General features: G+C 32.3%; 1 long non-coding RNA gene and 1 pseudogene across 2 annotated transcripts; both read left to right on the top strand.

Moving 5' to 3' along the window:
* The first annotated feature begins 1,081 nt into the window (after positions 1–1,081).
* LOC147544778 (uncharacterized) lies at positions 1,082–5,502 on the top strand. Its single transcript, XR_015224144.1, has 5 exons — positions 1,082–1,164; positions 1,297–1,349; positions 1,857–1,918; positions 3,960–4,115; positions 5,105–5,502. It is a non-coding gene; the product is annotated as an uncharacterized LOC147544778 (long non-coding RNA).
* Positions 5,503–8,491: 2,989 nt separating this feature from the next.
* On the top strand, positions 8,492–11,251 carry LOC147544777 (protein CANDIDATE G PROTEIN-COUPLED RECEPTOR 7 pseudogene; annotated as a pseudogene). Its single transcript, XR_015223900.1, has 2 exons — positions 8,492–10,158; positions 10,892–11,251. The product of XR_015223900.1 is annotated as a protein CANDIDATE G PROTEIN-COUPLED RECEPTOR 7 pseudogene (transcript).
* Positions 11,252–12,793: the final 1,542 nt, after the last annotated feature.

The following is a 12,793-nucleotide window of genomic DNA, read 5'->3' as shown; positions in this document are numbered from 1 at the left end:
TTCGACTTCTTGATTCATCAGTCATCACGTTATATAGACAAATTATTATTGAGGGAAAATGAAATGCCATTTTCTATAAGTTTGAGTTTTCTTTTTAAGTTTAAATTCTGGGTCTTGAGTAATTGTTATTTTAGTTGTGAAGTGCGGCCAAGGATTTTAGTTTGAGTTACAGTTTTTTCAAACATAAGGGTTTTGGTTTGAGTTACAGTTTTTTCAAACGATAAGTTGTCTTGACTCTTGTGATCTGTTGATCTTATGGGTCAGTTGAAGGTTGTAAACACAGGTAATTTATATTTTCTACATAGCAACATCCCGTTGTAATGTTGCACCACTCGATTTACTCGTGCAAGATTCTTCATCAGATAGCAAAAACTCGAAACATATCACAAGTGTGCCACTTTCATTTACGATGAGTTCAAGGCCAGTTTTACTAAATGTTTGAACAAATATTTTAGATATTTTACGACTACGGAAATTATCGGGTGTGAAAATTTTATTACTACAAATTCCAAAATATCTTAATGGATAGATAATTTGAAAATTTTGTTCTTGATTTCAACTTGGGAATATTAATGCATAAATAATTTGAATAATTTATTACTAATTTCAGTTTAATTCTAATTTCAAATCACAAAGATTTCTTCCCTTAGTGTACCAAAATTAATATCATTCCTAAAAACAGAGTCAATTTGTTTGGAAAAACAACCAAAAGACATCAACCAGTTTCATTACCAAAATGGAACAAGCAACAGAATAAAACAGACACCTATTTCGATTAAAATCATTGGAAACAAAAAATGTATCGCCAAAATGTAACATAATTATAAATTTGATGACTATAAATCGAAGGTGCAAAGATTAAAATGCTGAGTTGGGTTGGTAGAGACTTGAGGTTATCTGTTGCCCTTCAATATCTTGGTTCAGCACGGTTACATTTATTATTCGCAACGTTAATATCTTTCTTTGTTTTACATGCGTCAAATGTTAGGTTGTAAATTATTTGGAATTTTAAAAGGGAAAGAATATAGATATTTTTCTTGACTATATCTCTAGGATTTTTTTTATTTGAAAAGGGAAAGAATATAAACATATTTCTTAAGATTCATGGTGCATAAGATCCTAGATGGATTGTTTTTGTTGCAAGAGATTCTAGATGGATCTTAGGTAGGAAGCAATCTCATTATAAATACTTTGTTAGGTTTCTTTTGTTTTCATCAATCTCATCTTCTTCCGTCAAACTACTCATTCTCTTCCCTTTAACCTTGGTAAAACAACTTTATTATTGCTACTTTATAGATTCTTAATTGATGGATTGAATAAAGAAGAGAAAGGACTCCATATTAGCCAAGGTTTCTTTTTTTCCTTCTTCTCTCTTCTTTCTCTTTGTTTTTAGTTATTTTTTTCCTGTCATTAATCTGTGTTTAAGGTTCTTCGTTTTTTATCATCATGACGAAAATATTTCTTATAGGATGTTTTCTTAGGAGTTCTATTAGTAATTAATTTATCATTATATTTTAGTTTATTAGTTTTAATGTTTTAGCAAGTCTTTCATTTCACCCAAATAAAAAACAAGTCTTTGTATATTTTGCTTAGAATTGGCTTTTTCATTTGCTTGATTTGATTCAACGTAATCTTGAACTTCCACTTGAAAGCCTTTTTAAGTTATTTGATGAATCAACCCAAATTAAAACCTTATCAATTTTATACCCAAAGAACCCTAACTTAACTTATGTTTTTTGTACATGCTCACGCTGTCATCTTTGTAACTTATAGCAGAACGTTTCTTAACTTCTGTTTTGTGTTTTCGTTCTCTTTTTTGGTCAGTCCTCTCTAACTAAACCTTTGTTCTTGTGTAGATTATCCACCAAAAGATTTAATGAAGGAAATGGAACAAGAAAGTAATTGATCTAAAACCAGGGTATGCGTTGTTTTCTGACTTTTAGTTTTTTCTTTCTATAATATATTATAGTTGATCCGGCTATTTCGAAAATCAAGTTGGCTAAACAATTTTCGAACAAAACAAAATTAGGAAAAATCATTTGATAGGAAAGAAGATTTAATTGAAGTATAAAGTTGTTTTGATTCAATGGAGATTTTCGGAATAACGTCATACTAATGGGAATGCTGCATTTATAGAATATCACCTTATTTTAATACATTAAAATGGATTAGATTCTAAGAGTTAAAAGATGAATAAATGTACATCGATCTCTCAAAACTATATGTGGAAAACATAGTTCCTTACAGTGGCGGCCAGAAAGTTTTGTCTCCAGGGGCACTTTACCGACCAATTGATAAACATATCTCTACGATGAGTTTTCATCATACGAAAAAGTACAATTACAATGAATAAATAGTTTTAAATATGTATTTTCTAAATATAACTGAATTTGTCTCCCATTTGGTTGACTAGCAATCTTTTTAGTAAGAATATACATTTTGTCAGAAAACGAATAGGGTTAATGCTAAGAGCAAGTAAATCTAAACAATGTTTAAAAAAGCGTTTTTACGCCTTGATGCGGTTTTCTTTGACAATGCGAGGCGGTGCCTTGAGCCGGTAAAGAGGCGTAGTTTCAATCTTATATATTTTAATATAGTTACAGTATTTTCTTCTATTAATAGTATATTTTATTGAATTTATTTGTAGTACTACATAAAATTAATTTTGTAATAGTAAAGTAAAAGGATATGAATGCTTTCGGTCACTTTTACCCTTCTAATTACCTCTAGAAATTAAAGAAAAACAAAGAAAGTTACTACAACATCGAGGCGTAAGTTTTGATGCGGTACACCTATATTTTGCCTCGAGGGGTACGCCTCGATGCGCATCATATTCGCCTTTTTAAACATTGAATCTAAAGATAAACGTTATTTTCTTTTTCTCTTAATCATTTTCACAAGATGAGTCATCATTGGTAAATATGTTGTTTAACTTCTCTTGAAAAAATAAATAATAATGAACGCTATTGATTAATCTTTCTTTTTTTCAATATGCCCTTGTAAGAACTCTATTGTAGACTGTCGTATTTTTTCAACTGTTTATCCAATGAACAAGAAATCTTGCCGTGTTTTAGACAATCGTCTCCTCCAGAATTTTGCAAAAATAAAATTTCTCCAGATCTTGAACTAAAAACATGTTGAGACTAATTTTTAAACAAATAGACACTTTTCTGTATGGTAAGGGTTAAAGCGTGTTAAAGGCGCCTCCTTAAGATCAATAAAAGTATATCTTTCGAAACTATGGGAACCATGGTTCTTCCTAACTAAAACAAATATTACCTTTCCCGCCATCAAAGACCTCCAAATTATATGATGTTTTTCCATATGAAGGAGGACAAAAAGAAGTAGAAGAAGAAACTTACAGCAGAGGAACACGAAGAGGAAGTAGAAAAATAGGAAGAAATGAAAAACAGCTTCAATAGAGAGTAAAATATAATTTTATTATTTAGAAAAATATCTAAAATTCCAAATTTCATTTATAAAGCTTTCACAGAATTAGTCTATCACTTTTTGTGCTGCATAGGATTTTCATTTTTAAAACTTGGTGACTCTATTTAAAGTTAGAGAAAAAGAGATATCGTAAATACTTTAAGGGAAACTTCGGTATATGTCAAAGAATTTTATATACGAAAATAAAATTAGGATCTTATTAACTCATGTTAGAAAGTGATAAAACAGACTTCAAAGGTTATCCACTCATTGGATATAAGGTAGTATATTCTAAAAAAGAACTCCGTACAAGAGAATACCCTTTGACTCATCATTGATTTCGTGGAAGAGCCACATGCACATTTGATGAGAAATTCTCCAACGTAAAAGATTCGTTACTTTTTTGGCGAAATAAAACCATTATTTGGGAATTAGTTCCTTAAGATCACTTACAATTTGGTTAGATTGTTGGTTAAATACCATATCAGAATAATTTGTATGACAGTTTATTCATATATTTGACCTTGCAGTTTTTTTGTTGGTTATATGAATTTAATTTCTCACGAAGAGAAAATGTCTGCTATCACTATATTTGAGCTTGATGAGGCTCGTCATTATGAAGTTATCAGATATATAAGGCCAGAGATCCGATTCCAAAATATTATTCTCAAAGATCAATTCTAGAGGTAAAGAACTACGTTTGGGATTTAAGTTCTTATTTGTTTCATCCAATGTTAATAGTATTAAGCATTGTATTGGTCACGGGTTTCAGGATTTAGAGAATACTTGCTTTTTAAACTCGATTCTGCAGTGTGTTACCCATACGGTCCCATCACTGCAAAAGCTTTGTGCATCGAATCATCCATATCCATGCACAAGTAAGATCTTTCAACTTTCTTTATTTTTAGGTATTCATTTTTCTTCTGATTCGTTTTGTTTTGGTTATCTAGTTGTTTCTGAATCTTGAGTTTTAATTTTAGGCGGAGTTCAAGGATTTTGTGCAGTTTATGCTCTGAATCAGAGGTATCCTCTATTTAATAGTTCTTCCAGTTTAGTTTTTAATATGATAAGTGATTAATCAATTTAGTTAAATCTAACTCTAGATTTGAATTGACTCGTTTGAACATATTTTCTGTTCATTTGTGCCAGGCATATAATAAATCTAGGCTAAGAGTATTGTCTTAAGTAACCTGATGTGTGCTCCTGACAAGAACAAGTTATATTTTAGATAAGTTAGACTTTCAGATAAGTCAGACTCAAACAAATTAAACACAAACAATAAGAAAACAAAAACTACGTACAATATTTTACGAGTGAGAACAATTATATACCTCTTTAGAGGTGTTCTTTCTAGGTTGTGCCCTGATTGTGTTGACCTAAAACGAATTTGTTTTCCAAACTAACATGCTCTTAAAGAACAGTGAGTTTGAATTCATTTTGGGTTATACTTTAAAGCCCAGGTTGTAACTAATAAAATTAGACTAATGGGAATAAGGTCGACTATGAACCATTTATGAACGGGTTGTTTTTATTTCTATGATCATCTTTTAAGTTAAATGAATTGGCTAGTTTGAGTCTTGAATAATTTTGAGTGGAGTTTTTTGTAATTACGAATTTTATAATATGAAATTAAAATATACTTCAATCTTTTCGTTTTCCGTGGTTCTTTATACAGATTCAGTCAACTGCAATCAAATTCCAAGAGTTGAGTTAACCATGCTAAAACTATAACACTTGGGGATCTTGTGTGACCTGAATACTGAAATGGGTGAAAGTGTGTGCCGAGAGATGAGAAAGGAAGAAGAGATATAGAGAGAAAGAAGATACAAAGTGTTTTCTCATTGCGAGGGGGCAGAGGATTTGATCTTCACTCCCCATCTAGTTTGATCTTCTGCATTTTCTACTCCTACTACCACCACCCGGAAGCAGCGAGGCCATATGGATATGTTAGCGAGTAATTTGGGTGTACAAAAAGAATTTTTAATATTTCAATTTTTTTGCATATAGCAACACCCCTTTGTATTATCATACCACTTCGTGTACTTGCGCAAATTTTTTCCAGGAGATAGCAAAAACTTGAAACGTAGCAAAAATATATTATTTTTTCGTTATTTTCAGTTGATGAGGGGTCTTCCTAAATGTTTAAACAAAATATTTTAGGAAATTTATGGCTAATAAGTTATCGGGTGTAAAAATTTTATTACTACGAAAAGGATTCCATTATATATTAATGCATACATAGTTTCAATTTTACGAAACAATTAGAAAATGTATTTTGATCTCAACTCAGATACTTGCTAATTTCAGTGCATTAATTTCAAATCACCGTGATCTCTTTTCCCAGAATCAATTTCATAGCTAAACAGAGTCAATTTGTTTTGAAAATTTACCGAAATGCGTCAACCAGTTTCATTTTCAAATTGGAACAAGAATCATACTAATACAAACTCATGTTACAATCAAAATGATTGAAAAGAAAAACGTATTGACAAAATGTAACATAATTATAACTTTGATGACTAAAATTCGATTGTATAAAAGTAAAAGTTTACAAGTTGAGTTGGTAGGGACTTTCGGTATTTGTTGCTCCTTTAAATATCATGGTTTTGCATAGTTACATTTATTATTCGCAACTTTAACATATTTCTATTTTCATAGACATCTTTCTCCTTATAAAATTTTTCGTCTCTGAACAAGTTAAAATCAACTATTTTTGTTGACTTTATTAATTCAATATTTTTAGGTTAAAAAGGGAAAGAATAAAAATACATTCTCTCTTGCCCTTAAGACATATAATAGGAAAACCCTGTTTTCTTATAAATTTGTTGTGCACATTGTTCAGCTTTCTTGACTTTTCTTTTATCCCACCATCATTACCATCTATGGTAACTTCTAGAATAGTCTTAGGTAGGAAGCAAGCTCACTATAAATACATTGCTAGTTTTTTTTTTCATAAATCTCATCATTTTTTATTGGACCACTTATTCCCTTTGTGTTTACCTCTAACCCTGCTTTAGCTTTACTAGCTTATAGATTCTTCATTGAAGGATCCAACAAAGGGGAGAAAGGACTTCATTTCTAACCAAGGTTTCTTTTCCTTCTCGTTGTTTTTTTTTTTTTTTTGAAAATCAGGTGGGAAAGTCGATATTTGTACGAAGATCGATATTCCCGTTTGGTTTGACTACAACAATGTAAAAATCGATTTTTCATATGAATTTTTTTTTGGAAAAAGTGAGGAATACTTTCCCCAAACAACATAGCAAGACGACCTTTCTACAGTTGAACAGAAAAAATGCTCTCTCTCCTCCTTCATCACAAAAATCTCTCTAGATTCTCACCTTTTCTCTCTCTCTCTCTCTCTCTCTCTCTCTCTCTCTCTCTCTTTCTCTCAATCTCTGAAGAAATTCTAAAGATGCTCATCTTATTGCAACTGGTGCCCCTTTATATATAAAAAGGGGGCCAACAGTTATATTGATGGCGACTTTAGATGTTCTCCTAATATTTTCTCATGGCATACCAAACACAAAAAATTGAATTTCTGTTGGAAAAACTTGGTTTTCTTCCTAATAAAAAATGGTTTTTATAGCGAACATTTTCACGTGTATCAAACAATATTTTCTACTATTCATTTATGTTTAGTTTTTCTTCGTTTCTAGTTTCTTATCTTCATGAAAAATGTTTTCTATTAGGATGTTTTTATAAGATTTATTAATAATTCCTTGATCAATAAACTGATTCAATTTATGTTCAACTTCCATTTGAAAATCCCTAAAAAGCTATTTAGGAAATTTTAGTCAAAATTAAAACCTTATTGATTTTATACCCAAAGCACCCTAACTTAGTCTTGTCTGATTAGTATTCTTTTCTCGTGTAGATTAGCCACCAAATGATTGAATGAAAGAAGTGGAACAACAAAGTAAGTAACCTAAGACCTTGTTATGCATTGTTTTTTAATTTTTCTCTATAATACGCTACTCTTGTTTGCAGTGGCAGACTCAGAATTATTTTTTTGTGGGGCCACTTTGGGAAGTTTTATAGGCCTCCCATTTTTGTTAAAAGGTCTCTCCATGAACCCATTGACTTGGTAAATAGTCATTGAGCTTGTTTGGTTAAAGAGCCCCCATGTAAGGGGTTAAAGAAAACCCACGTTAAGGGTGTATATCACTCACATTCTCAATCTACATATCTCAACCCTAAATCTCTCTAAAACTCAAATCCCTAAACGTTTCTCTTTCATTCTTCTTCCACCGGAAATGTCATCCATCACCGACGACCATTAGTAACAGGCTAAGTTCTCCGCACTTGTACAATATCTCCACATTGTTTCTGCACTCATCTCTAAAGTCACAAAGTAACTTCATTGTTGCAAACCACCATGGATGAAGCAACTTCCAAAAATTTTGGAAAAATAGCAAAAGATCTCCAAAAATCAATTTCTGGACAAAATTCAGTCTCTCAAGAAGTATATGAAAATTTCCTAAACACTTTTTTACATGTGTTTATGATCTATTTGTTGGTTGTATGACTTTTTTTTATGTTCGACACGAAGCTCAATTTGGTCTGGTTCCACCAAATAATGTGAACATGGTACGGTGAGACCAGACCGAATAGAATTTCTCTAAACAAAAAGGTTCGAGGGAACTTACTTAAATTTTTGGAGTTATTTTCTTTTTGACCCCCTATTTTGTGACTAGCTTCCTTTTTGACCCCCATTTTTCATAAATTCAAATTTAACTCCCTATTTTCAAGTAAATGTCATAACTACTCTTTTTAATTTCAAAGTAAAAATATTAAAAAAAGAGATATTACCACCTCACATATTTTCAAGTAAATACTATAACTACTCGAAATTTTTTCTCTTTTTTTAATTTTTTTAATTTTTTTTTTTGATATTTTTATTTTGAAATTAGGAAGGATAGTTAAGACATTTACTTGAAAATAGAAGGCCAAATGTGAATTTATGAAAAGCCGAGAAAAAAAGCTGGTCACAAACTAGGAAGTCAAAAAGGAAATAACTCAAATTTTTTAGAAGGTTAACTCAAATTTTTTAGAAGGTAATTAAGTAATTTATGTACCACCATAAGTTACCGACCGATGAAACCGAACGCGAAAATCAAAATTGACGGCGACTTTGTTTCCTCTCTAAAATCCAATTCCCAGTTCGAGATATAGAAGAAGTTTAATTTTGGAGAAAGAAAGAGAAGCTAGAGAGAGAGCAAGATCTGAGAACTCTAAATCATCTAAAATCATCGAAAATCATCTAAAATCATGGCAATCTCATCATCATCTCACTTCTCCAATCTCTTCACTATCATCACCTTCATCTCACTTTCTTTCTTAATCTCCTTTGCTGAAATCCGCTTATCTGAGATCCGTTCCGATGATCGATCAGTTATCCCCTTCGCTGAATTCGGATTCACACATACAGGACATTTAGAACTAAACGTTTCTCATATCACACTCTCAAACCCTAACCCTAAACTAGATCTTTCCCAAATCGGATTCTTCCTCAGTACTAGAGATTCATGGATTCATGTTCTTCAACAGATTCAAGATCTTCAGATTACTTGTCCACTTCAATCAGAGTTGGTGAAAATCGTTTACACTTTTGATAAACTTAAAGGAGCTAAAGAATTTGGTATTATTTATTTCGAAAATGAACCAAATCAATTCACTCTTGTTTTTGCTAATTGTTTACCTCCACTTCAAGTTTCAATGGATGTAAAATCATCTATGTATAATCTTGATGGAAAGAGTAGTAGTCGTGATTATTTATCTACTGGAAAAACTGTTCTTCCTAGGGTTTACTTTCTCTTCTTCTTGATATATTCATCATTAGCTAGTATTTGGGTTTATGTTCTTTATAAGAAAAGAGCTACTGTTTATCATATACATTTCTTCATGTTAGCTGTTTTGATCTTAAAAGCTTTGAATCTTTTATGTGAAGCTGAGGATAAATCTTATATTAAAAGAACTGGTACTGCTCATGGTTGGGATGTTTTGTTTTATATCTTCAGTTTCTTGAAAGGAATTAGTTTGTTCACTTTGATTGTTTTGATTGGAACTGGTTGGTCATTCTTGAAACCCTATTTACAAGACAAAGAAAAGAAGGTTTTGATGATTGTAATTCCTCTTCAAGTTGTTGCAAACATTGCACAAGTTATTATTGATGAAAGTGGACCTTTTGCTCAAGATTGGATTACTTGGAAACAAGTTTTTCTTCTTGTCGATGTTGTTTGTTGTTGTGCCATTCTTTTTCCAATCGTTTGGTCGATTAAAAATCTCAGAGAAGCTGCAAGAACTGATGGAAAAGCTGCTGTAAATTTGATGAAATTAACACTTTTTAGACAATACTACATTGTTGTGATTTGCTTCATCTATTTCACGCGAGTTGTGGTATATGCATTGGAGACCATTACTTCGTATCGGTATCTCTGGACAAGTGTTGTAGCAGGGGAATTAGCAACATTAGCATTCTATGTGTTTACAGGGTACAAATTCCGGCCTGAAGTTCATAACCCGTATTTCGTTATTGACGATGAAGAAGAGGAAGCTGCGGCTGAAGCTCTGAAACTAGAAGACGAGTTTGAATTATGATCCTATTTTGTGCACAAAATTTGGAAGACATCAATTTGGATCACTTATGGGTTGTCATATAAATGAACGATCTTGAGTATTGCAAGACACCAATTTCGGGAAAACGATGGACTACCGAGGTATTTTGATGAGGTAATGAATATTGCATTGGATGCATGATTCAGTATTTAGATGCAGTATTACTTTCTTGTCTATTCTGTGTTATCACTAAGTTTATTTAATGTCATTACTCTGTATCATATGTTGCTCAGACAGCTTGTTTTCCATAGACTTTGTCTGTTTGTTGATATTAGAAAGTGGAACCAATTACCGACCTTTTAGCATCATCTTTCTGTGATTTCTCTAATGCCTTAATGTTCTTTATATATGTATATATAAACACAGAGAACCCTTAAGTTTGAATATTATTTATGTTCTATTTATGAGGGGAATTTGTTCGTCAGAAAACTAAACGATTATTAGTCGAAATATATGGCCCAAATGGATGGTCAAAATATTGGATTTCTAAACGGAACTAAACAAAACAGCAAAAAGTTGTGAAGATAGAAGGGAAATGCATAGGTGATGTCGTAAGGCATATTTTATATTCGTCTGATGCTTATATGTTCTTTTGATATATCGGTAGAAACAAGGAGCCCCCCGAATTAAGTGTTTGGAGGTCACCTTTTGTTGTTTAATCTGAATGATTTGTAAATTGCTGAATGGGATAGAGAAACTTCTTGTGTCAACCCTATATGTTGATAATCCCTATTCATGTCTGCATGCAAACCGTACGCTTGTTAAACATCTTCTGTATCGGCTTGGGGCAGCCCTTGTCTTCTTTGTAATCTGTTTGGTTATGTAACATGTCAATTTTCTGCAAAAGCATCTCAACAGTCGATGTCATTAGACTGGAGTAACTTGTTCGAACATTTTGAATCAATTTTGTCGTGGTGATGTACTATCGTCTCGTTGGGTACTGAACTCATCGTGATGGATGAGAATCAAAGAAGACTCTTGCAACTATCAGTTCTGCTATGTCTCAACAACAGTTGCAGTTGTGAAGGTAATTTCTATCTCGTCTCAAATTAAAGATTGTCATTTTACTACAATTCGATTGTTTTCAATATTTGGGGCACCAAATTATAAGTTATTTGACATACCTATTACTTGTTTTGGTTTGTTCTTTCCAACTCAAATGCTATGGCAAGTGTTTATGTATAAAATTCACATTTGTTTCTGTTAAGCTTCATTGTTTCTTTGGACTCTCAGCTTAGGATAGGGGAGATTTTGACATTGATCACCACTTCAATAGCAATATTAAGACTATAGCCCCGTTTTTCTGAAACAGCTCATATAACCCCTGAATTGTGTAACTCCGTCAAAGTCCTGTTAAGAGCCCCATGTGCCATTGGAAGATGCAATACTTGACCAAAATACCCCTAACCCCATTCCCAAGCAAAAACACAAACCTCCTCTGTTTCTCTGATAATCTCTAAAACCATACTAAGCTCCTTCTTGTCTTCCATTTTCTCTCTCTAAAACACAAATACTTGATTGCGTCTTTGCGCAATTATATCTCTCTTTTTCTCTATTAATTTTGGAACCTAATATATCAAGAAGTTGAAATTATTGAAGTGGTTAATTTGCGGGGAAGAATTTGAGAATGTTACGACTTAGTCAAGAGGGTCTGTCGCGTCTCTAAGATGCGGGCAGAACCTAGTTTAAAAAGAATTTCAAGTTTTCAACTAGTAATTAACCATATCAAGCCCTTTTTTCACTCTACCACTAATTCAACAATATCTATCTTTGAACGATTTCAATTTAGAGATCAGATTTACCAGTTTTAATCTTACTCAATACGCATAATTTAGATACGAGAAGATAGAAAACCACCAAGAAGCTGTTTTGTTCGAGTATTTGACATTAAAATGCAAAAAAGATAAGAAGATTACACGAGTAAATGCTTTCCATTAAGAAACCCTAATTTGCTATTACATAACACAAATGGACATAAACCCCAACTTTGAAAAGTTTCAAAACCCAGTCACCAGTGACCAAATTCTGAGTACTTATACATTTAGTAAATTAAGCAACCAATTATCATATCTGCAAATGGAGTTTGATGGAAGTTACACAATTGGGGGCCTATATCAACTGTTTCAAGAAAATGGGAATCAGTTCTCATATTGATTGGGGTCGAAGCCAATATCTCCCTTTAGGATTTAGTAATGTTATGGTCTTGTAGCAGTGTTATCATTTGATGTACATACAAAATAACATAGTCAACTGGGAACTAGAATTGATTGAGTGACCCGAATAATTCGGGGATCAGATCGGGAATTAGTATCGGTCTGAGTGACATGAAAATTAACATGGGAGATGAGGAGATAAGTTTTGAGTGCTAAAGACGTTGGGAGCTCTGTGGCATTTGTTGTTGGCACATGCACCACATAACTGGTGTTCGACTTCTTCTGTCCAAACTCCAAAGAGGGGTCCATATTAGTTATTTCGTAAGAATTAGGGGTTTACTTCAAATATTACTATTAATTTGGGGTCAATGCCAAAGCTTCCTCCATTTTTCTATTTTGCAAGTATTTCTTTCATCACTAAAGACTGCTACTCTGTTCAAACAAATGATATGGAAATGATTGACATATTTCTGATGAGATTATCAATGATAAGCATTTTCAATTTGTTGTCTACTAGTAGTGTAGCACACTTAGATGAAATTATTTATGACACATCTTGTATTATAATCGTAACCATCGTCCGTCATCCTTACATA

This window comes from Eschscholzia californica, unplaced genomic scaffold (genome assembly GCF_041429995.1).
Source record: "Eschscholzia californica isolate CP2 unplaced genomic scaffold, dmEscCali1.0.p SCAF_4, whole genome shotgun sequence".
NCBI lineage: Eukaryota > Viridiplantae > Streptophyta > Magnoliopsida > Ranunculales > Papaveraceae > Eschscholzia > Eschscholzia californica.
This window is presented reverse-complemented; position numbering and strand designations above follow the sequence as displayed.